This window comes from Pseudophryne corroboree, chromosome 1 (genome assembly GCF_028390025.1).
Source record: "Pseudophryne corroboree isolate aPseCor3 chromosome 1, aPseCor3.hap2, whole genome shotgun sequence".
Taxonomy (NCBI): Eukaryota; Metazoa; Chordata; class Amphibia; order Anura; family Myobatrachidae; genus Pseudophryne; species Pseudophryne corroboree.
This window is the reverse complement of record NC_086444.1, coordinates 288487828-288510101: the sequence shown is the minus strand read 5'-3', so window position 1 is coordinate 288510101 and position 22274 is coordinate 288487828.

Below are 22274 nucleotides of genomic sequence, written 5' to 3'. Positions count from 1 at the left end.
AGACGGCTGAGAGAGCGTAGGCTTGAAAGGGAGACTGAGATTTCCTTCCTTCCCAAGGGAACCTCAGACTCTGAGGAATTTTCCGAGGAGCCTATGCAGATTGGGGCTACCCGCCTCTCCTCGCGTGAGAAGACGCGGAGGAGACAGCAGGGGTTGTGTTTGTACTGTGGGAATAAAGGTCATGTGGTAGTATCATGCCCAGAAAAGCCGGAAAACTTCAGGGCCTGAGGGTGATGGGAAATATCCTGTCAGGCCAGAAGTCAGAATTTCCCAAGAAGACTTTTATCATTCCGGTGACCTTGAAGATCCTCGGTCAAACTGTCAAGACTGAGGCCTTTGTGGACAGTGGGGCCGACGGGGTTTTTATGGACCGCCAATTCGCCCTGAAACACTCTGTTCCCTTAGTACCCTTGGCATCGGAAATTGAGATTTGTGGGTTAAACGGGGAACCATTATCCCAAGGTAAAATTACCTCTTGCACTAGCCAGATTTCTTTGTTTATTGGAGCCACACACTCTGAAAAATTGTCCTTTTATCTGACTGTCTGTACTTTTGCCCCATTGGTGTTGGGGTTACCCTGGTTAAGGGCCCACAATCCTCAATTTGACTGGGTCTCTGGGGAGATTCTTAGTTGGGGTACTGATTGTTTCAGGAGTTGCTTGAGCCTTCCAGTCAGGCTCTCGCAGCTAAGTTTGCCAGGATTGCCAGGGTGTTATGCAGATTTTGCGGACGTGTTCTCCAAAAAAGTTGCAGAGGTACTACCTCCCCATCGCCCCTATGACTGTGCCATTGATTTGTTGCCAAATGCTAAGCTTCCCAAGAGCAGGTTGTACTCCCTGTCACGTCCTGAGACTCAGGCTATGGCAGAGTACATTCAGGAGAACTTGGCTAAGGGATTTATCAGACCTTCACAGTCTCCAGTTGGGTCGGGGTTCTTCTTTGTGGGTAAAAAGGACGGTTCGTTGCGACCCTGCATCAACTTCAGGGAATTGAACCGTATCACGATTAAAAACTCATACCCACTGCCTCTCATTTCGGTCTTGTTTGACCAGCTTCGTACTGCCACCATTTTTTCTAAGATTGACCTACGCGGTGCGTACAATCTAATCCGAATAAGAGAGGGGGATGAATGGAAGACTGCCTTTAATACCCACTCAGGGCATTATGAATATTTGGTGATGCCTTTTGGGCTCTGTAATGCCCCGGCAGTCTTCCAGGATTTCATGAATGATGTGCTCAGGGAATATTTGGATAGATTCTTAGTTGTATACTTAGATGACATCCTAATCTTCTCCCATTCCCTGGAGGAACATCGGAAGCATGTACGCTTAGTCCTCCAGAAACTCAGAGACCACCGGCTTGGGGCGAAGCTGGAGAAGTGCGAATTTGAAGTTCAGCAAATCGCATTTCTAGGATATATTATCTCCCCAGAAGGTTTCCAAATGGAGGGTTCCAAGGTACAGGCAGTCCTGGATTGGGTGCAGCCCACTAGTTTGAAGGCGCTTCAGCGTTTCCTGGGCTTTGCGAATTTTTATAGACGATTTATCGCTGGATTTTCGTCTATAGTGGCGCCCTTGGTGGCACTCACTAAGAAAGGGGCGGATGTTGCTCACTGGTCTAGTGAGGCTAAAGCGGCTTTTGCCCGTCTTTAAAGGGCATTTGTTTCGGCCAAGGTGCTGCGACACCCAGATCCAGAGCGTCCTTTTGTGGTGGAGGTGGATGCCTCTGAGATGGGTATTGGGGCAGTGCTTTCTCAGATGGGAGTGTCTGATAATCGCCTTCATCCCTGTGCTTACTTTTCCCGTAAATTTTCGCCTGCCGAGATGAATTATGACGTGGGTAACCGGGAATTGTTGGCTATTAAGGATGCACTCGAGGAGTGGAGACACTGGCTTGAGGGGGCTAAGTTTGTGGTCTCAATTCTCACTGACCATAAGAATCTGGCATACTTAGAGTCAGCGAAGCGTCTCAATGCCATGCAGGCACGATGGGCTTTGTTTTTTGCTCGCTTTAATTTTTTGATAACATATCGCCCTGGGTCAAAAAACATCAAGGCTGATGCGCTCTCGCGGAGTTTTGCTCCAATCCAGGAGACCACCGAGGAGCCGTTGCCCATTGTTTCCCCATCATGTATTAAAGTGGGCATTACCCAGGACCTCTTATCATTAGTCCTTAGAGCACAGGAGCAGGCTCCTCCAGACCTTCCGGTAGGTCTTTTGTTTGTGCCTCCTAGGTTAAGACAGCGAGTGTTCCTGGAATTCCATGCCAAGAAGTCGGCAGGTCACCCGGGTATTGCCAGAACTCGGGAGTTGCTATCTAGGGCGGTGTGGTGGCCCTCGGTGGCTAAGGATGTGGATCAGTGGGTTCGGGCATGTGACATCTGTGCCCGAAATAAGACTCCTAGTGGGGTTCCTGTTGGCCCATTACATCCACTCTCTATCCCATCTAAGCCATGGACCCACATTTCAATGGATTTTGTGGTGGACTTACCCAAATCCTCGGGGATGACAGCCATCTGGGTTGTCGTTGACAGGTTTTCGAAGATGGCGCACTTTGTTCCACTGGTTGGGCTGCCATCGGCCAGACGCCTGTCTGAATTATTTATGCTGCATGTTGTGCGTCTCCACGGGTTGCCACTTGATGTGGTCTCTGACCGCGGATCCCAGTTTGTGGCCAAATTCTGGAGGGCATTTTTTTCCGATCTCCAGATTTCTGTCAGCTTGTCGTCAGGCTACCATCCGCAGTCTAATGGGCAGACTGAAAGCGTGAACCAGTCCTTGGAGCAGTTCCTCAGGTGTTATGTCTCCAAGTGTCAGACTGACTGGGTTGCTCATCTGTCCATGGCGGAGTTTGCCTATAACAACGCGGCTCACTCTGCTACAGGGATCTCTCCCTTCCTTTGTGTGTATGGGCATCATCCTAAGGCCAATTCTTTTGACCCCCTGGACTCCACGCCTGGTGGTTCCTCTGTGGTTTCGGTCCTTAGAGGTATTTGGCGGAAAGTGAAGAAAGCCCTTGTGTCTGTGTCATTAGTGACCAAAAGGGTTTTTGATAAGCGGAAAAGACCCTGCAGCTTCAAATTAGGAGACTTCGTCTGGTTGTCTACCAAGAATTTGAAGTTGAGACAGCCATCTCATAAGTTAGGCCCCCGGTTCATCGGCCCTTATAAGATCACCAGGGTTATCAATCCGGTGGCATTTCAGTTAGATCTGCCCCGTTCTTTGGGTATCAATAAAACATTTCATTGTTCCCTTTTAAAACGGGCGATTAGTAATCCTTCTTCCAGTGGAAGACCTTCCCCTCTTCTGATACGTGGCCAGAGGGAGTTTGTTGTTGAAAGGATTCTTGACTCCAAGGTGGTTCGGGGTCGGCTGTCATTTTTGGTGCACTGGAAGGGGTATGGCCCGGAGGAGCGGTCGTGGGTGCGCAGTTGTGATCTTCATGCCCCCAGACTGATACGCTCTTTCTTCTCGCAGTTCCCCGATAAACCCGGTGGTAGGGGTTCTTTGACCCCTCGTCAGAGGGGGGGTACTGTTAGGGTCTCCTGCCCTGTGCTGCCACGTCGTCATGGCAACCGGGAGACAAGTGCTAGCGGAGTAACCTGAGCGCAGCTGATACTCCGGTTCGGGTCTTTTGCTGTGCAGTGGTTATAGGCTCTGTGCACGGCAGGGGATCCGGTGCTGGTTTTTGTGCTCACAGTCTGTGAGGTCTGAGTGGGGCGTGGACAGCACCTGCTTTATAAGGCCTCTTCTCAGGGTAAGCAGATGCTGCTGAATCTTTGTTGGTTAGTCAGTTCCTGAAAGTTAGCCAGTACTGTGTAGCTTTGTATTTGTTTGTTGCTTACTGCAAATAGGCCTGGGGATTTGGTATTACACTCTGCCAATCCAGACCTAGCAGTAAGACTGGAGTCAGTCGTTTAGCTTGCTGGGGTTCTGTTACTACTCTGTGAACTTAGCAAGTTTGCGGCTGTATTCTAAGACTTGCCTGTCTAATCCTGTCTCACTGTGCTAGGTGTCAGGGGTCAGTTTAGTGGCAGTAAGCTGAACCTGTGCACTGCAAGTGAGAATTAGGATTGTGAAGAATCTCCTTGTGTCTATCATTCCATCTCTGACCAAGGAGTTTACTGCCACACCCGTTGGTAACCTTTTAGGGTTTTGCTGTTGCCCTTAGCAACAGCATTTCGGGTTCTCTACGTATTAAAACACAACATCTTGCTTTTCCCATCTGAGCATTTCTAATACAAGGGAGATACCCAGTTCCTTAGCCTCTGGGCTTCTCTGTTCACTTTGTGTGTATTTTGTTACCCTATCACCTTCTGTGTACGTTATGTCATATTCCCCAGTCTGTCTGTGAGTCCATTTGTTTTGCATAACAGTTCAAACACCAGTACATTCCTGCAGGCACTGGAGTGCATAACAGTTCTGACACCAGTACTTTCCTGCAGGCACTGGTGTGCATAACAAGCAGCTGCATTTTCGGACTTAGCAGCGATGTGTAGATATGCTAATGCTGCAGGAGGCAGCTGGTGTAAATAGACGCATCCTGTATTCTTCTGTGATCCGCTGCTGCATCCAAAGATTCAGCATCAAATCACTGCAAGAACACTTGCCATCTGAGTAACCCTCAGGTTACTAAAATGGTCATCCAAAATCTGTAGCCAAGGCCAGTAAATCTGTGTTGGAAGATGAAGACACTGGCCACTGCACTCCCAGAAAACAGGGGCGGCACAACCCCATTTTTAGGAACACTGCCCGGCACCACACCCTCCCTGTCCACGCAGCAACAAAATGGATCATGATGCACCGCCCTCCTGCCATAGGGGATGTACGCAAACCATCAGTATAATGTAGTGCAATTGCAGATTAAGGTTCCCTTAATCAAGGGGTGATCCTCTAGCTCTCCTTCTGACAAGACGTTTGGTTCTCCCCGCTTCCAGGCAGAGAGGCAAGGGTTGCCACTACCCAAACACAGTAAATACAGATTTTAAAAGGTATTTATTATTATTTGAATTAACTCTCATCAACCTATGCAATATTTTAACTGGATCAATTTGCTTAAACTGATATCAAACCAATTTCTTTACCATTAGAAGTCTGCACAAAATTACTATTAGCCAGAAAACATCAGTACCATTTATTAAAAAACAATTAGCACAATCTTACATATGTAAGTAGTAGTAAAATAAATAATTTAAGAATGCAAGCTTTACATACAGGGTGCTGCAGCTTTTTAACTACTAACTAAACTGATATAAACCAGTACCTTTTCTAAGAAACTTAATAAATAAGTCTTGCTATTCTGTACTCTTAAATTTCTATCCTAAATACAGGTTAAAGCATATGATATACTAACAACTGTGAACTTGGTGGTGCACGTTGGTGCTACCGAGATTTATTTTAGACCTGTGTCTGTTTCTCCAAGTTTAATTGTAAACCATAACGGTATGAGATCCAGCTGAAATGTTGTTGGGGGAAAATGGAACGTTAACTGCTAACTTATTGATGTCAAATTGATGTCTTAGGGCCTAATTCAGTAAGAATTGCAAATTCTGCTAATTAGCAGAATTTGCAATCCTTCTGAATGCATGCTGGGGGCCGCCCATCACAGCATGCTGACCACCGCCTCCCGCCCTTGATGAAGCAGAAATTGAAATTAAGGTGGTCTCCTGCCGATGCATCTTGGCTACACCCGCAGGATGCCAGCCCCATCTCACTGACTGCGCAGCTGCATGTGACGTAATCACGCCCACACCGCAATCATGCCCATGCTGCACCACCCGTTTCCACGACGCTGCCCGTTTGTCTGCCTTCGCCCCCCGCAACATTCGGTCTCCGTCTATGAAACGGAGCGTTGCCACCCCCACCCCTGCCCGCCTCTACCTGATAGACAGAGGCGTTCGCATAGTCTGCATCCCCCCGCAGAAAAAGGGGCGCATGTGCAGGACGGGTGCTGTGCATGTGCCCGCATCCTTTTAGCATATTTGCGGTTGGCTCGCGTTTTGCTGAATTAGGCCTTAAATCCACTGTCCTGTATTTTCCCATTAGTCAATACAGTATGTTCCAAAAACTTAAATTGAATCTTTCTTGTAGATCCTTCATTAATAATAATTTGCACCCTTTAATAGGTTCAAAAGTAGTACTCCTGGCTGTAACAAGGACTACAGTATGGACTATTTCAGTGAGCTGAGGCTCCTTATTAAGTTTTCCAGGTCTGTGGTGAAACAGGGAGCTCCAAAAATAGAGTTGACTAATTGGCAGTATCTTTCCTATGCAGGATTTCGCTTTATGCTTGTGCCAAGTAATTCTTAATAGACAAGAGAGCTTTTTCTAACTGCATTTCTGCCTTTCCTGAGCTAAATGGTAACCCCTACTTGATAAAGAGTAATAAGTGTTTAAACGTGTCCTCTGTACCTCTCAGTTGTTTGAAAGATTCAGCACCTGGGGGGTGATTCAGACCTGATCGTAGATGTGCTAAATTTAGCACATCTACGATCAGCTTCCCTGACATGCGGGGGGACGCCCAGCACAGGGCTAGTCCACCCCACATGTCAGGCCATACCCCGTCATACAAGTACAAAAGCATCGCACAGTGGCAATGCTTTTGTATTGTAGGTGTAGCTCCCAGCCAGCGCAGCTCTTGTGCGCTGTCAGGGAGCTACTCTTCCCTGCCCGGGGTGCAGCAGCTGTGTGTGATGTCACGCAGCCACCCTGGCCCGCCCCCCAACGGTCCGTGAACGCCTGCATTGCCTGGACCGCGCCCCCTAAACGGCGTACAAATGCCGCCAGCCAGCCCCCTCCCGCCCAGCGAACACCTCTGCCTATCAATCAGGCAGAGGCGATCGCAGGGCTAAGACAGCCTTCGGCTGTCTGCCATGGGCCGGCGTATGCGCACTTCAGACCTGTGTTCGCACAGCAGCGATCAGGTATGAATTAGCCCCCTGGTTAGCTCCTCAGTCCATTCCAGAAGTCATCTGCTGACACCTTGTTGTTATATACATGAGGGAGGGCCATGCTTATTCCTTCCTCCCTCTTAACTGCCAGACCGTCATCCTGGTGGATTTCACAGGATGTAGTCAAGATACCGGCGGCATACTGATGCCGGGACCCTGCCCGCCAGAATGCCGGTTCCTTACAGGTACTTTAGTGGCTGACATGGACCCCTTTCTCTGAGCTCTCTATCTCTTCGGCATTTGCCCATCTGTCCAGCAGGGGTGGTATTCAGCATGCCAGCTGTTGGGATCCCGGCGCTCGGTATACTGGCACCGGAATCCTGACACCCGACACCTATTCTCCCTCTTGGGGGTCCACGACTCCCCTGGAGGGAGAATAAATATGCGTGCCACCGTGCCCGCTGCGTGGTGAGCACAGCGAGCCCGCAAGGGGCTCATTTGTGCTCGCCCAGCTGTCGGTATGCCGGCGGTCAGGATTCCGGCGCCGGTATGCTAGCCGGCGGGATCCCGGCTGCCGGCAGACCATACTACATCCGTCCAACAGCTTTCCTCTTTTATATCTCCTGGCATGCGCTAAGACCACAAGCCCTGTCTTCTTACTGCAGCCATGACTCCTCTGCGGCTGCAGCCCTTCACAGCAGGGATCATCAATGTGTGATACCTCAATGCAACAGGGTATGACATTTATACCATACATTAGGGAACACTTACTTTTTAGGTGCTACTGCCCAGTGCGGTAAAGAGAGGTTTTAATGTGTGCTGGGGAGGACCACCTATGAGTAATGGTGCAAAATCAAGATGTTCTTCTATGTGCATTGGGTACATTTCATAAATAAGATCCACAAAGTGCCCTGCAAGGAAATCATTTATTGAAAGAGTCTTGTTAACTGGCAATCAAAGAGAACTACCATTTATGTACAGTATATGAACAGGAGAATGAATACCCCACCAGGTTCAAAGAAGGATATGCTGGTGCCATAAAAGTGCATCCTTGTAGATAGCAAAAGAAAAGTAAGTAATAGGAGAACCTTAGTATACACTGACTGAGCACCACGGCCTGCGGGACATAGATCTGTTCTCAAGGTCACTTATCTTTGCTCATGCACCTGGAGCTCTGTGCTGCTTTCCGCACCATTTGTCACTTCTGCATTCGGCACACTCTTTTATTTTATTGAGCTTGGTGACACAGTGGTTAAATTTCCATCTATTGCATCGATTCCTTACCTCTTCTACATCCAGCACATAATCCAGGTATGGATATAACAAACTGCAATTCATGTTACCAAAGCTTGTGCTTCCTGTCCTGCTCACTGTTGTCTGGACTGAAAGCATATCCTGTCTCACAACAGCACCAAGGGCCTAATTCAGACCTGATTGCTAGCAAGCGATTTTTGCACTGCTGCGATCAGATAGTCGCCGCCTACAGGGGGAGGGTATGTTAGCTGTGCAAGTGTGCGAACGCATCTGTAGCAGAGCTGTACAAACAGATTTTGTGCAGTCTTTGCGCAGCCCAGGACTTACTCAGCCGCTGCAATCACATCAGCCTGTCCGGGGCCGGAATTGACGTCAGGAACCCTCCCTGCAAATGCATGGACACGCCTGCGTTTTTCCAGACACCCCCTGAAAATGGTCAGTTGACATCCACGAACGCCTTCTTCCTGTCAATCTCCTTGCAAACTCCCATGCAAATGGATCAATCACACAAACCAATTGCTGAGCGCCAATCCGCTTTGTACCCGTGCGACGCGCCTGCGAATTGCGGTGCATACGCATGCTCAGTTTGGACCTGATTGCCCGCTGTGCATAAACGCACAGCAGCGATCAGGTCTGAATTACCCCCCATGGGGGTAATTCCAAGTTGATCGCAGCAGGATTTTTGTTAGCAGTTGGGCAAAAACATTGTGCACTGCAGGGGAGGCAGATATAACATGTGCAGAGAGAGTTAGATATGGGTGGGTTATTTTGTTTCTGTGCAGGGTAAATACTGGCTGCTTTATTTTTACACTGCAATTGGGGGGTAATTCCAAGTTGATCGCAGAAGGAAATTTTTTAGCAGTTGGGCAAAACCATGTGCACTGCAGGGGAGGCAGATATAACATGTGCAGAGAGAGTTAGATTTGGGTGTGGTGCGTTCAATCTGCAATCTAATTTGCAGTGTAATAATAAAGCAGCCAGTATTTACCCTGCACAGAAACAAAATAACCCACCCAAATCTAACTCTCTCTGCAAATGTTATATCCGCCCCCCCTGCAGTGCACATGGTTTTGCCCAACTGCTAAAAAAATTCCTGCTGCGATCAACTTGGAATTACCCCCATGGTTTTGCCCAACTGCTAACAAAATTCCTGCTGCGATCAACTTGGAATTACCCCCCATGTCTGTAAGCTTTACACATATATTTCCTAAGTCTCTATCAAAGTCCAAATGCAACATTTATCTGCAGAACATTACTTTTGGTATAGAATGTCACATGATCCTTGCTCATTTTTACATTGCTAAATTAATGCCAAAATGTGTGATACCTTAAGTGTATAATTACTGTATGTATGAATAGAACCTACAGTTCTTGTTACAGCATTGAATTGCTTCCAGATTGTGCCGTTCATCATGGACTTATACGCCTAATTAGCAGGAATTTGGATTCTACAGGAGTATATTAGTCTCATTTGAATATTATTTTATTGCATTTAATACTGTTACATTACTATTAAATAATATGTCATGTATCACTGATATTATAATTGGCGGAGAATGGCTTTCTATTCCAAGGTCAAGTCTACATCAAAAGATTATTCTTTATTGCCGAAGGATGCAGAATCAAAGGTTAATACAAGCAGTGCAGTAAAGTTGCTTGCAAAATGATTCTCCAGCTCTGGCGGATAATAAGTTGATAAATCTTCTAATAAACCCTTAAGTGGAAACATCCACTTCCTCAGTAGCACAGCAATTTAAGTGACACTTATTTTAAACTTTATTTTTATGCTTTACTTTTGTTTTTAGAAAAATACTTTTTTATCCTTCACTGCCGAGAGCTTTCTCACCCTTGTGCAGAGGCAATTTTTAGACGTTAGCGCTTGACACATTCCAACATCAATATTAATGATTTTTACATACACATATTATACCTTGTTTTTTCAGAAGACTGTGTTTTGTCAGAAAATACCATTAGTCTTTTTACTCATTCTAACCCAAATGGCCCAAAAAGTATTTTGTTTGATCGACATTTCAAGAAAGGGATCCAAAAGCTAATGTTCTTATAAACTCAACAAATAAATACTTTGCGGTTATTTTAATAATAATCCACCTTTCCAAAGTAGTACAAAGCAGGATCCTACGTAGGTTTTGAAAAAATAAATAAATAAATAATATATATATATATATATCTCCTATATATTAGCCCAGATCTGTGACTTTGTGCCTCATTTGCTAACGCTGGGCGGAGTCACATCGCTTGGCGGAGTCAAGCCATAGCTCTGCCCTAAAAGCCATAACTCTGCCCTAATATATATAGGAGATAGCCATAGATATGTGAGAATTGGATACATAACTCTAAACTGACCGCAGGTTAGATAACAGAGTGGCCGCTGGATTGTGCAGACACAGCAGCAGAAAGTTAAGGCTCCGTCGCGGCACCGTTCCCCCCTCGCCAGCCATTGGTTACAGCTCCGACGCGGACCCAGCCCCTCTGCCACCCGCCCGTTTCACACCACTCCAGCACATGAGCGGCTGATCAGCGGCGTGTGGTGCTGGGTGCCGGTAACAGCCGTCCGCCTCCTTCCCTCACCCGGCCTGCCTGCTGCTGCTGCCTGCATGTCCGATGGGTGCCAACCGTCACTCACGGCGGCTGTGTCTCAGGGGCCGCCCGCTCCTACAGGGTAAGCTCCAAAGCCGCCCTCCCTGCTCTGGACACAGAGGGGGGGGGGGGGCTGGAGCAGCACTATAACAGCAGGTATGTGCCTCTGCATGGCTGCCAGCTCCCCCTGTATACTGTGTGTGCATATGTCACTGTGCCCCTGTACACCCTCCCCTCCCTCACCCGCAGTGCTTCTGGACCCCCTCCCCCATCCACCACACCCCCGTTCCCCATCCACAGCAACCGCCCCTCCACCACCCACGGCCTCTCCTTATCCCCTACCCCAACCGCATAACCCCTGCACCTGGCCCTGCTCCACCTGCACCACCCATGCTCCTCCCCCACCCACGGCACCTCCGGACCCTGTACCCCACTCGCGGCACCCCCCCACCTGTGGCATCCCTGCACCCTCACCACCCACAGCGCCCCCTGACCCCATATGCTGCACCCCATGCAACCGCCCCTATCCCACCCGCAGCACCCCCGGACCCCTCCACCATCCACCGCACCTGCCCCTCCACCATCCGCAGCACTCCCCTCCTTCCCCACGTCACCTCTGGATCTTCTACCCCACCCGCATCATCCCCGCAACCTGCCCCTTCCCTCCCCCAGCACCCCCTCCCCTCTACCACTCGCAGCCCCTACAGACCCCCTCCCACATCCGCGGCCCCCACTCCCCCCCCACCTGCATCACAACCCACCCCCTCCCCCATCCGCGCACCCCCCGCTTCCACCCCCACCACCTGCAGCATCTACTGACACCCTCCACCATCCGCGGTCACCCACACACCCGCTACATTCTGTACATCGTCTCCAGCAGGCGCTGTTCACCCCATTGCTAGGAGCTACGCCCCCTTCACCATCGGACGCCCTTTTGTCGTCCAATATTTAACCACTGACAAAACTAGGAACGCAGGTAATACTCCATATAATACAAATATTGACCCCACAAAGGCGTGCAGAGGTCAAGGGGGTGTAGCCCCTTACGACGGCGTAAAGAGCGTGTCTGTAGCTGCATGTGTATGTAGCCCAGTACTGTCTGTGGTACAATGTAAAATTACTCAACATAATAGTATGTAGATGTTTATATATTATAGCTCCACCTCCCTCCGCGCCATTCCCGCACCCACCTCTCCCCCACCCGCACCAGCTCCGGAACCCCTACCCCACCGCCAGCACCCCCGCACCAGCCCCTCCACCAACCGCCTGTCACCAATAGTGTGCCTATGTCCCCTATACTGTCAACTCTGCCGGGCCCCAGCTGGATGCACCTCATGCAATCCCACACCTCCACCAACCGCAGCACAACCGCACCCTCCCCCACCCATGGTGGCTCTGTACCCCCTCCCCCACCGCCGCACCCACCCTACCACCAATCACGCAACTCCCGCACTTGGCCCTTACCCACCCACCGAACCCCCTCAACCACTTCTACACCACCCGCGGCACCACCACCACCATGGTTGATCAGGACTCTGTCCCCCACTCGACGCACCCCAGGACACCCTCCCCCATCTGGCTCGATCCCGCACCCCACTCTCCCCCATCCACAATATCTCCGCCCCCCCCCCCCTTCACCCACAGCATCTACAGACACCCTCCTCCATCTCCAGTACCACCCGCCCACCCCTCCACCACCCAAAGCACCCCTGCAACTTCTCCACCCGCAACACCCCTGGCCCCTCTCCACCATCCATGTCTCTCCCGCACCCGCCACTCCCCCAACCACAGAACCTACTAAGTGATTCATTGTCCCCTGCGTACGCTGTTCACACAGTCACAAGGCCCTTGTCTCCACAATATGCAACCAATGATAAAATTAGGTTTGGAGGTAATACTCCATATATTCAACATATTGCACGCCCAAAGCCCGTGCTATGCTTAAGGGGGCGTAGCCCCTTGCGAGGGTGTGAAGAGCGCCCGTAGGTCGCAATGAATCACCTAGTATATATATATATATATATATATATCGGCATTTAAGATGAAAATAATAATTTACTCACCGGTAATTCTATTTCTCGTAGTCCGTAGTGGATGCTGGGAACTCCGTAAGGACCATGGGGTATAGACGGGCTCCGCAGGAGACTGGGCACTCTTAAAAGAAAGATTAGGTACTATATCTGGTGTGCACTGGCTCCTCCCTCTATGCCCCTCCTCCAGACCTCAGTTAGGGAAACTGTGCCCGGAAGAGCTGACATTACTAGGAAAGGATTTGGAATCCAGGGTAAGACTCATACCAGCCACACCAATCACACCGTACAACTCGTGATAACTATACCCAGTTAACCGTATGAACAATAACTGAGCCTCTCTCAACAGATGGCTCATACAATAACCCTTTAGTTAAGCAATAACTATATACATGTATTGCAGAGAGTCCGCACTTGGGACGGGCTCCAAGCATCCACTACGGACTACGAGAAATAGAATTACCGGAGAGTAAATTCTTATTTTCTCTGACGTCCTAGTGGATGCTGGGAACTCCGTAAGGACCATGGGGATTATACCAAAGCTCCCAAACGGGCGGGAGAGTGCGGATGACTCTGCAGCACCGAATGAGCAAACTCAAGGTCCTCCTCAGCCAGGGTATCAAACTTGTAGAATTTTGCAAAAGTGTTTGAACCCGACCAAGTAGCAGCTCGGCAAAGTTGTAAAGCCGAGACCCCTCGGGCAGCCACCCAAGAAGAGCCCACCTTCCTCGTGGAATGGGCTTTTACTAATTTAGGATGCGGCAGTCCAGCCGCAGAATGTGCAAGCTGAATCGTGCTACAGATCCAGCGAGCAATAGTCTGCTTGTTGGGTGCATGCAGGATAAATAGCGAGTCAGTTTTTCTGACTCTAGCCGTCCTGGAAACATAAAGTTTCAGGGCCCGGACTACGTCCAGCAACTTGGAATCCTCCAAGTCCCTAGTAGCCGCAGGCACCACAATAGGTTGGTTCAAATGAAACGATGATACCACCTTAGGGATAAATTGGGGACGAGTCCTCCATTCTGCCCTTTCCATATGGAAGATCAGATATGGGCTTTTACATGACAAAGCCGCCAATTCTGACACACGCCTAGTCCAAGCTAAGGCCAAAAACATGACCACTTTCCACGTGAGATATTTTAGCTCCACGGTCTTAAGTGGCTCAAACCAGTGGGATTTTAGGAATCCAACACACGTTAAGATCCCAAGGTGCCACTGGAGGCACAAAAGGGGCTGAATATGCAGCACCCCTGTAACAACGTCCGAACTTCAGGCAGTGAAGCCAGTTCTTTTTGAGAGAAAAAGGGATAGGGCCGAAATCTTGGCCTTTATGGATCCTAATTTTAGGCCCATAGTCACTCCTGACTGTAGGAAGTGCAGGAATCGACCCCCTGGAATTCCTCTGTAGGGCCTTCCCGGCCACACACCAAGCAACCTATTTTCGCCATATACAGTGAAAAAGTCTTGCTGTCACGTCTTTCCTAGCCTTTATCAGCGTAGGAATAACTGCATCCGGAATGCCCTTTTCCGCTAGGATCCGGCGTTCAACCGCCATGCCGTCCAACGCAGCCGCGGTAAGTCTTGGATCAGACAGGGTCCCGGTTGCAACATGTCCTGACTGAGAGGCAGAGGCCATGGGTCCTCTGAGAGCATTTCTTGCAGTTCCGGGTACCGAGTCCTTCTTGGCCAATCCGGAGCAAAGAATATTGTTCACACTCCTCCGTTTATTACAATTCTCAGCCCTTGGGTCTGAGAGGAAGAGGAGGGAATATATAGACCGACTGGAACACCCACGGTGTTACTAGTGCGACCACAGCTATCGCCTGAGAGTCCCTTGACCCAGCGTAAAACCTTTTTTATCTTTTTATTGAGGTGGGACGCCATGTAGTCCACCTGAGGCAGTTTCCATCAATTTGCAAAACTGCGTGAAAACTTCCTGATGAAGTCACCACTTTCCCGGGTGGAGGTTGTGTCCACTCCCGGAATGAACACTGCTGACAGTGCGCTTACTTGATTCTCCGCCCAGCGAAGAATTCTGGTGGCTTCTACCCTCGCCACCCTGCTCCTTGTGCCGCCCTGGCGGTTTACATGAGTCCCTGTGGTCTGACTGGATCAGAACCGGTTGGTCGCGAAGCAGGAACTCCGCTTGACTTAGGGCGTTGTATATGGCCCTTAGTTCCAGGATATTGATGTGAAGGCAAGTCTGTTGGCTTGACCACAAACCTTGGAATTTTCTTCTCTGTGTAACTGCCCCCCACCCTCGGAGGCTTGCATCCGTGGTCACCAGGACCCAGTCCTGAATGCCGAATCTGCGGCCCTCGAGAAGGTGAGCACTCCGCAGCCACCACAGGAGAGACACCCTGGCCCTGGGGGATAGGGTGATTAACCGATGCATCTGAAGATGTGATCCGGACCACTTGTCCAGTAAGTTCCATTGTCCTTGCATGGAACCAGCCGAAGGGGATGGCCTCGTATGATGCCATCATCCTTCCCAGGACTCGAGTGCAGTGATGCACTGACACCTGTTTTGGTTTTCAATGGATTCCTGACCAGTGTCATGAGCTCCTGAGCTCTCTCTATCGGGAGATAAACCCTCTTCTGGTCTGTGTCTAGGATCATGCCTAGGCGAGGCAGATGAGCTGTAGGAAGCAACTGCGACTTTGGAATATATAGAATCCAGTCGTGTTGCCGTTTTACTTCCAGAGAAGGTGATACGCTGTCCAGCAACTGCTCTCTTGATCTCGCTTTTATGAGATCATCCAAGTATGTGATAATAGTGACACCTTGCTTCCGCAGGAGCACCATCATATCCGCCATTACCTTGGTGAAATTGGTAATGACAATCCCGTACCGCAATTCTGAGGTACGCCTGATGAGGTGGATAAATGGGGACACGAAGGTATGCATCCCTTATGTCCCGATTCATTTCAGGCTTGCAATGACCGCTCTTAGCGATTCCATCTTGAACCTGAACCTTTTCAGGTATATGTTCAGGGATTTTAATACAATATGGGTCTAACCGAACCGTCTGGTTTCGGGATTATAACATGGTCGAATAATAACACCCTCTTGTTGAAGGAGGGGACCCTTGACCACCACCTGTTGAAGATACAATTTACGAATTGCAGTTAACACTGGCTCCCTCTCTTGGGGGGAAGCCCGCCGGGTCCTCGGTGAGGGGGCATCTTCTCACAGTCCAGCCTGTATCCCTGCGATACAATTTCTATTGCCCAGGGATCTAACAGGGAGTGAACCCACTTGTGGCTGAACTTACGAAGGCGTGTCCCCACCGGGCCTAGCTCCGCCTGTGGAGCCCCAGCGACATGCAGTGGATTTTTGTAGAGGCCGGGGAGGACTTCTGTTCCTGGGGACTAGCTGTGTTGTACAGCTTCTTTCCTCTGCCCCCGGCTCTGTCAAGAAAGGACGCACCTCAGACTTTCTTGTTTCTTTATTCGAAAAGCTGCATTTAATAATGTTGTGCTTTCCTAGGCTGTGCAGGAATATAAGGCAAAATATCAGAATTACCAGCTATAGCTGTGGAGACCAGGCCCGAGAACCTTTCTCCACACAATCCTCAGCCTTCCATATGCCTCTTAAGTCGGCATCATCTGTCCAATGTATATTCTACAGGACACGTCAAGCAGAAATCGACATAGCTTTTGTCTCTAGGACCCAGTATACTCATGTCCCTTTGGGCATGCTTTAAAATTATATATCTATCACTTAAGACAGCATCTTAAAATATTTATATGCATACTAGGGTCTCAATCTCTGCTGATAAGGTACCTGTCCACGCTGCCACAGCGCTATAAAACCATGCCGACACAATCGCCGGTCTGGGTAGTATACTAGAATGTGCACACTATCTGCAGGATCCCTGAGAATAGCTAGTGCAAACAGGACACCCAAGGGGAAGATTCTCAACACATCCTGGCCCTAGTGGGGAAAGGATACAGCCTGAGAATTCTCTTGTGGGAAGCTGCCGTCTCTTGTCTGGAGATTCCCGCTCTTTTTCCTCATGAGAGGAGGGAAATTTACCTCAGCATCCTTCCCCTTAACATGTGTACTCTCGTGTCAGGGACAGATGAGTCATCAGTGATATGCAAATCATCTTTTATTCCAATAATCATATATTGAATATCTTTTAGCCCTCTTGGCTGTAACTTTGCATTATCGTAGTCGACAGTGGAGTTAAACTCTGTGTCGATACTTTGTTATTTTGGATAGTGAACATAGAGAGACTCTGAAGGACTCTGTGACATAGGGACAGACCAGGGTAGATTTCCTTTCTGTTCCCTAACCTTTTGTGCAATAATTTTACCTCAGCACTTACACATATCCAAACAGGTGTCGGCGTTGTCGACGGAGACACCCTCCCACACACATATCCGCTCTATCACCTCCCTAGAGGAGCCTTTTACCTCAGACATGTCGACACACACGTACAGACACACACCACACACAGGGGATGCTCTATTTGAAGACAGTTCCCCCACCAGGCCATTTGGAGAGACAGAGAGAGAGTATGCCAGCACACACCACAGCGCTATATAATACAGGGATGTACACTATACTGAGTGATTTTTCCCCTATAGCAGCTTATATACACAGTTTTGCGCCTAAATTTATGTGCCCCCCCTCTCTTTTTTACCCTTTGTGTACCAGGATACTGCAGGGGAGAGCCTGGGGAGCTTCCTTCCAGCTGAGCTGTGAAGAGAAAATGGCGCCGGTGTGCTGAGGAAGAAGGCCCGGTCCCCTCAGCGGCGGGCTTCTGTCCTTTTATGTACTTTAATGGCAGGGGTTAATGCACATATACAGTTTATCAGACTGTATTATGTGCTTTTCGCCAAGTAAGGTAATCTAATTGCTGCCCAGGGCGCGCCCCCCCCCCCCCCCCCCCCAGCACCCTGCACCCATCAGTGACCGGAGTGTGTGGTGTGCTAAGGGAGCAATGGCGCACAGCTGCAGTGCTGTGCGCTACCTTAATGAAGACCGGAGTCTTCAGCCGCCGATTTTCAACTTCTCTTCGTTCTTCTGGCTCTGCAAGGGGGACGGCGGCGCGGCTCCGGGACCGGACGACCGAGGACTGGGCCTGTGTTCGATCCCTCTGGAGCTAATGGTGTCCAGTAGCCTTAGAAGCCCAAGCTAGCTGCAAGCAGGTAGGTTCGCTTCTCTCCCCTCAGTCCCACGTAGCAGTGAGTCTGTTGCCAGCAGATCTCACTGAAAATAAAAAACCTAACAAATACTTTCTTTTCTAGGAAGCTCAGGAGAGCCCCTAGGGTGCATCCAGCTCTGGCCGGGCACAGATACTAACTGAGGTCTGGAGGAGGGCCATAGAGGGAGGAGCCAGTGCACACCAGACATACTCTCCAACTGTACCTTTTTAATAGGTACAGTACCTTTTTTTTATGGTCTGTACCGATTTTTGCCTCTCCAAACTTCCATTGAAAGTATAGGAAAAGGGGAGTGGCCACGCCCCCTTTACCCGCGGCCACGCCCATTTTTCGGATTTGTACCGATTTTTCTGTGTAAGATGTTGGAGGGTATGCACCAGATATAGTACCTAATCTTTCTTTTAAGAGTGCCCAGTCTCCTGCGGAGCCAGTCTATACCCCATGGTCCTTACGGAGTTTCCAGCATCCACTAGGACGTCAGAGAAAATGCATTATTAGATTTTTTTGCTGTCTTGATTTAAATGCTTCCTATGCATAGGAAGGGTTCAGTATGATTTAACGATGGATGGGATGCTGGGGGTCAGAATAACGACAGCAGCATCCCATCCATCAGGATCCCGACAGCCCCTCTAAAAGTACCCTAACCTCCCTTGTGGGTGCCTAAACCTAACCCTCCCAGGTGGTGCCTAACCCTAAACCTCCCTGGTGGTGTTTAACCCTAACCCTCCCATCCCCGCTGCCTAAACCTAACTCTCCCTGGTCCCTAACCCTTGTTCTCCTGCCTAAACCTAACCTCCCCTCACCCCCGCGGTAGGACGCCAGTGTGTCCCGCTGGATGGACATTTGGGATTCCGGCTGTCGGTATTGTGACGCCGATATCTTGAGCAGCGTTGGTATTTAGCGCTGGGCTTGCAGCGTCCCTTGGGATCCCATCCATCAGGAAGCTAACTGCATTCCCATAGGAAGCTTATTGTAACCCAAAAGAGTGTACCATTTTAGGGCAACCTATTGCATTAAACAAGGGATCAATTAGTTTTATTTATGCGACAACAAAATTGGAGAGATGAGGGCTTTAGATCACCCCATCAATGGAAAATGTTATTTATTTGTGAACTGTTTCAGTTATTGTCTGGTGATCACCAAACAAACAATAACTAATATGGGGGCACATCTTTTGAAAGTGGAGACTCCCCACTGTCAAGCCAGGGTGCCTAAATGTGTGCACAGTGTGGAATCTAACTCTCTCTGCACATGTTATATCTGCTCCCCCTGCAGTGCACATAGTTTTGCCCAACTGCTAAAAAATTTCCTGCTGCGATCAACTTGGAATTACCCCCATAGCTCAGACTCTTCAGTTTTAGTTAACATGCTCAAAGCAGTAGCTGGAGAGGAGAGAAGGAAGGATGGTACACACAGAAAACACGATCTCACAATCAGGAGATGAGAACTGGTGACCGAGAAGAGTAACCCATTAAAGGTAGATGCATCAGGGTGAGGGCACCCTGTGGATCCTACTGGACTTCAAAGAAAAAGAGTTTTAAGAGTTTTACCATCATTCTTATTTTTTTCTTCAGGGCCCATAGTCTCCACAGGGTTACCTTGAGAACTTGGGAATGTTCCAAAGCAGTTGTTATAGGGAGAGTACACTTCTAAGCTGAAAGGAGGACATTGCGGCCAAAGTTTGCATCCCAAGGGGCAAATGTATCAAAGGTATAGAACCTAAGAAACGTGTGGGCAGAAGACCATATTGCAGCCTTGCATAGTTGTTCAGCGGATGCGCCACAGCAGACTGCTCATGGAGATCCCACAGAGCGAGTCGAGTGAGCAGAGACTGTAATAGGTACTGGAAGATCTGTGTAAGCCTATGAGATGGTTAAGCGGAGCCGGTGAGCCAAAGTTTGCTTTATGAGCCGGCCAGCCACACTTGTGGAATCCATAGAGAATGAACAAGGAATCTGTTTTTCTAATGGCACTAGTACAGTCTACGTCGATCTTTAGAGCACGGACCACATCCAATGAACCCCTTCAGGTGAAAGGCCAGGTGTATGGAAGGCCGGTACCACAATTGCCTCGTTGATATGGAATTTGGATACTACCTTGGGGAGGTATCCCTACTTAGTCCTACAGCCATGTTGTGATGAAAAATCAAAAAGGGTGGGGGCGGAAGGAAAGGACCCCCAAGTTAGAGACTTTGCGGGCCGAGGCGATGGCCACGAGGAAATTAGTTTTCATGATCAACATTTTGAGGTCAACAGTATTCAGCGGTTCATAGGGAGGCTGTTGTAAGGCCCGAAGAACAAGGACAAATCTCAAAGAGCCACTGGAGGAACTAAGGGAGGCTGAATCCAGAGTAACCCCTGAAGGAAGGTACTTACATCTGGCAATGGAGCAAGTCTTTTCTGGAACCAGACGGACAGAGATGAGACCTGAACTTTAAGAGAAGCAATGAGGAGGCCCATGTCAAGGCCCACCTGTAGAAATGCCAGGAGTCGAGAAATCCGAAACAACAAAGGATGATAGTGCCGATGAGCACACTACTGAAAGTAAGAGTGCCATATATGGTAATATATGCGAGCTGATGCCAGTTTCCAAGCATGAAGCATAGTTTGAATAACCGAACTGGAAAAACCCTTATACCTTAGGATGGATGACTCAAGAGCCACACCACCCAGGTGTAGACAGGGACCTTGTGATAAGAGGTCCAGTCGAAGAAGTGGGAAGGGCACATCTATGGAGAGGCACTGGAGAACTGTGAACCAATGGTGTCTGGGCCATACAGGAACCACCAGGATGATCGTGCCGACTTACCTCTTTGAATTTGTGTAGCACTCGGGCAAGGAGAGATACCGGAGAAAAGAGATATGCCAGACGAAAGGATCATGGGACTGTCAAGATGTCCACGAAGATTGTGTCTTGCTCCATCGTCCTGCACCCGTACACGGGAACCTAGTGGTGTCTGGAGGCCACAAGGTCCACTTCCGTGAAACCTATTTGTTCACCAGAAGCTAAAAGACGTCTGGGTGTAGAGACCACTCTCCGGCGTGCATATCCTGCCAACTGAGGAAGTCTGCTTCCCTGTTGAGGACCCCTGGGATGAAGATCGTGGAGATGGGCGGAAGATGGTGTTCTGCCGATTGATATAAGGCACTGCCATGGTGTTGTCTGACTGAACTTTCATTGAAGAGTCGTGAAGAAGGTCCTGAGACATTTGGAGGGCACGGTAATCTGCAGAAGTTTCAGGACGTTGAACTACAAAAATATACAGCATTCCTATATTCTATGTGCAACTGCGCACAAAGAATATAGGCATGCCGTATATCACTGTAATCAGCAGAGTCTGCTTGTCTATTTCGTTATGCACAATGGGGGTAATACCTAGTTGATCGCAGCAGGATATTTTTTAGCAGTTGGGCAAAACCATGTGCACTGCAGGGGGGGGCAGATATAACATGTGCAGAGAGAGTTAGATTTGGGTGGGTTATTTTGTTTCTGTGCAGGGTAAATACTGGCTGCTTTATTTTTACACTGCAAATTAGATTGCAGATTGAACTCACCACACGCAAATCTATCTTTCTCTGCACATGTTATATCTGCCCCCCTGCAGTGCACATGGTTTTGCCCAACTGCTAAAAAATTTCCTGCTGCGATCAACTTGGAATTATCCCCAATATCATAGTGTCCCCGGTGCAGCTTTACATGGCTTGCTCATGAGTTAGTAGCTCCAAGCATCTTTTTGTGTTAATCCCTGAAGGAAAAACTGCAAATACGGTTTACAATGAAATTGTGTGATCACTGTGTATAATATAGAACATTCATCACAATACTAGATTGCACTACTGTCTTTGGAAAGTTAGTTCCACTGAGCAATAACAGACATTCAAGTGAGCGAAGCCGCATACAAATGCTAGTAATGGATAAAATACCAGCATATAAACTACTAAAGTCTCAACTCAATATTGATACGAGTCCCGATCTGCACAGTTATATTAATGTGTCAGTTGCTGACAAGTTGTTTCTTTGTAGAAGCAGTGTTTGATCCTGCTAGATGCTGTGGAGATTCAGATGTTGCCGTCAGTTTCTACACAGCCACATAGTGAAAGCAATCAGTTTACAATAGTAAAGTTATTATCTAGTTTTGCTTTTGCTCTACTTTTGCCACCGGAACCAGTAGTGCCGCATGTATAGAGTGGCCGTGGACAGTTGTAGTGATCACTTTTAGGAGCGGGAGAGTAGTCGACGGTGCTCGGAGGAAATTTCCTTCAGTAGCTGCAGTGGCTGGAGCGAAAACAGAGGCTCCAAAGTCCCGATGCTCATCACAGCATTGCCCCG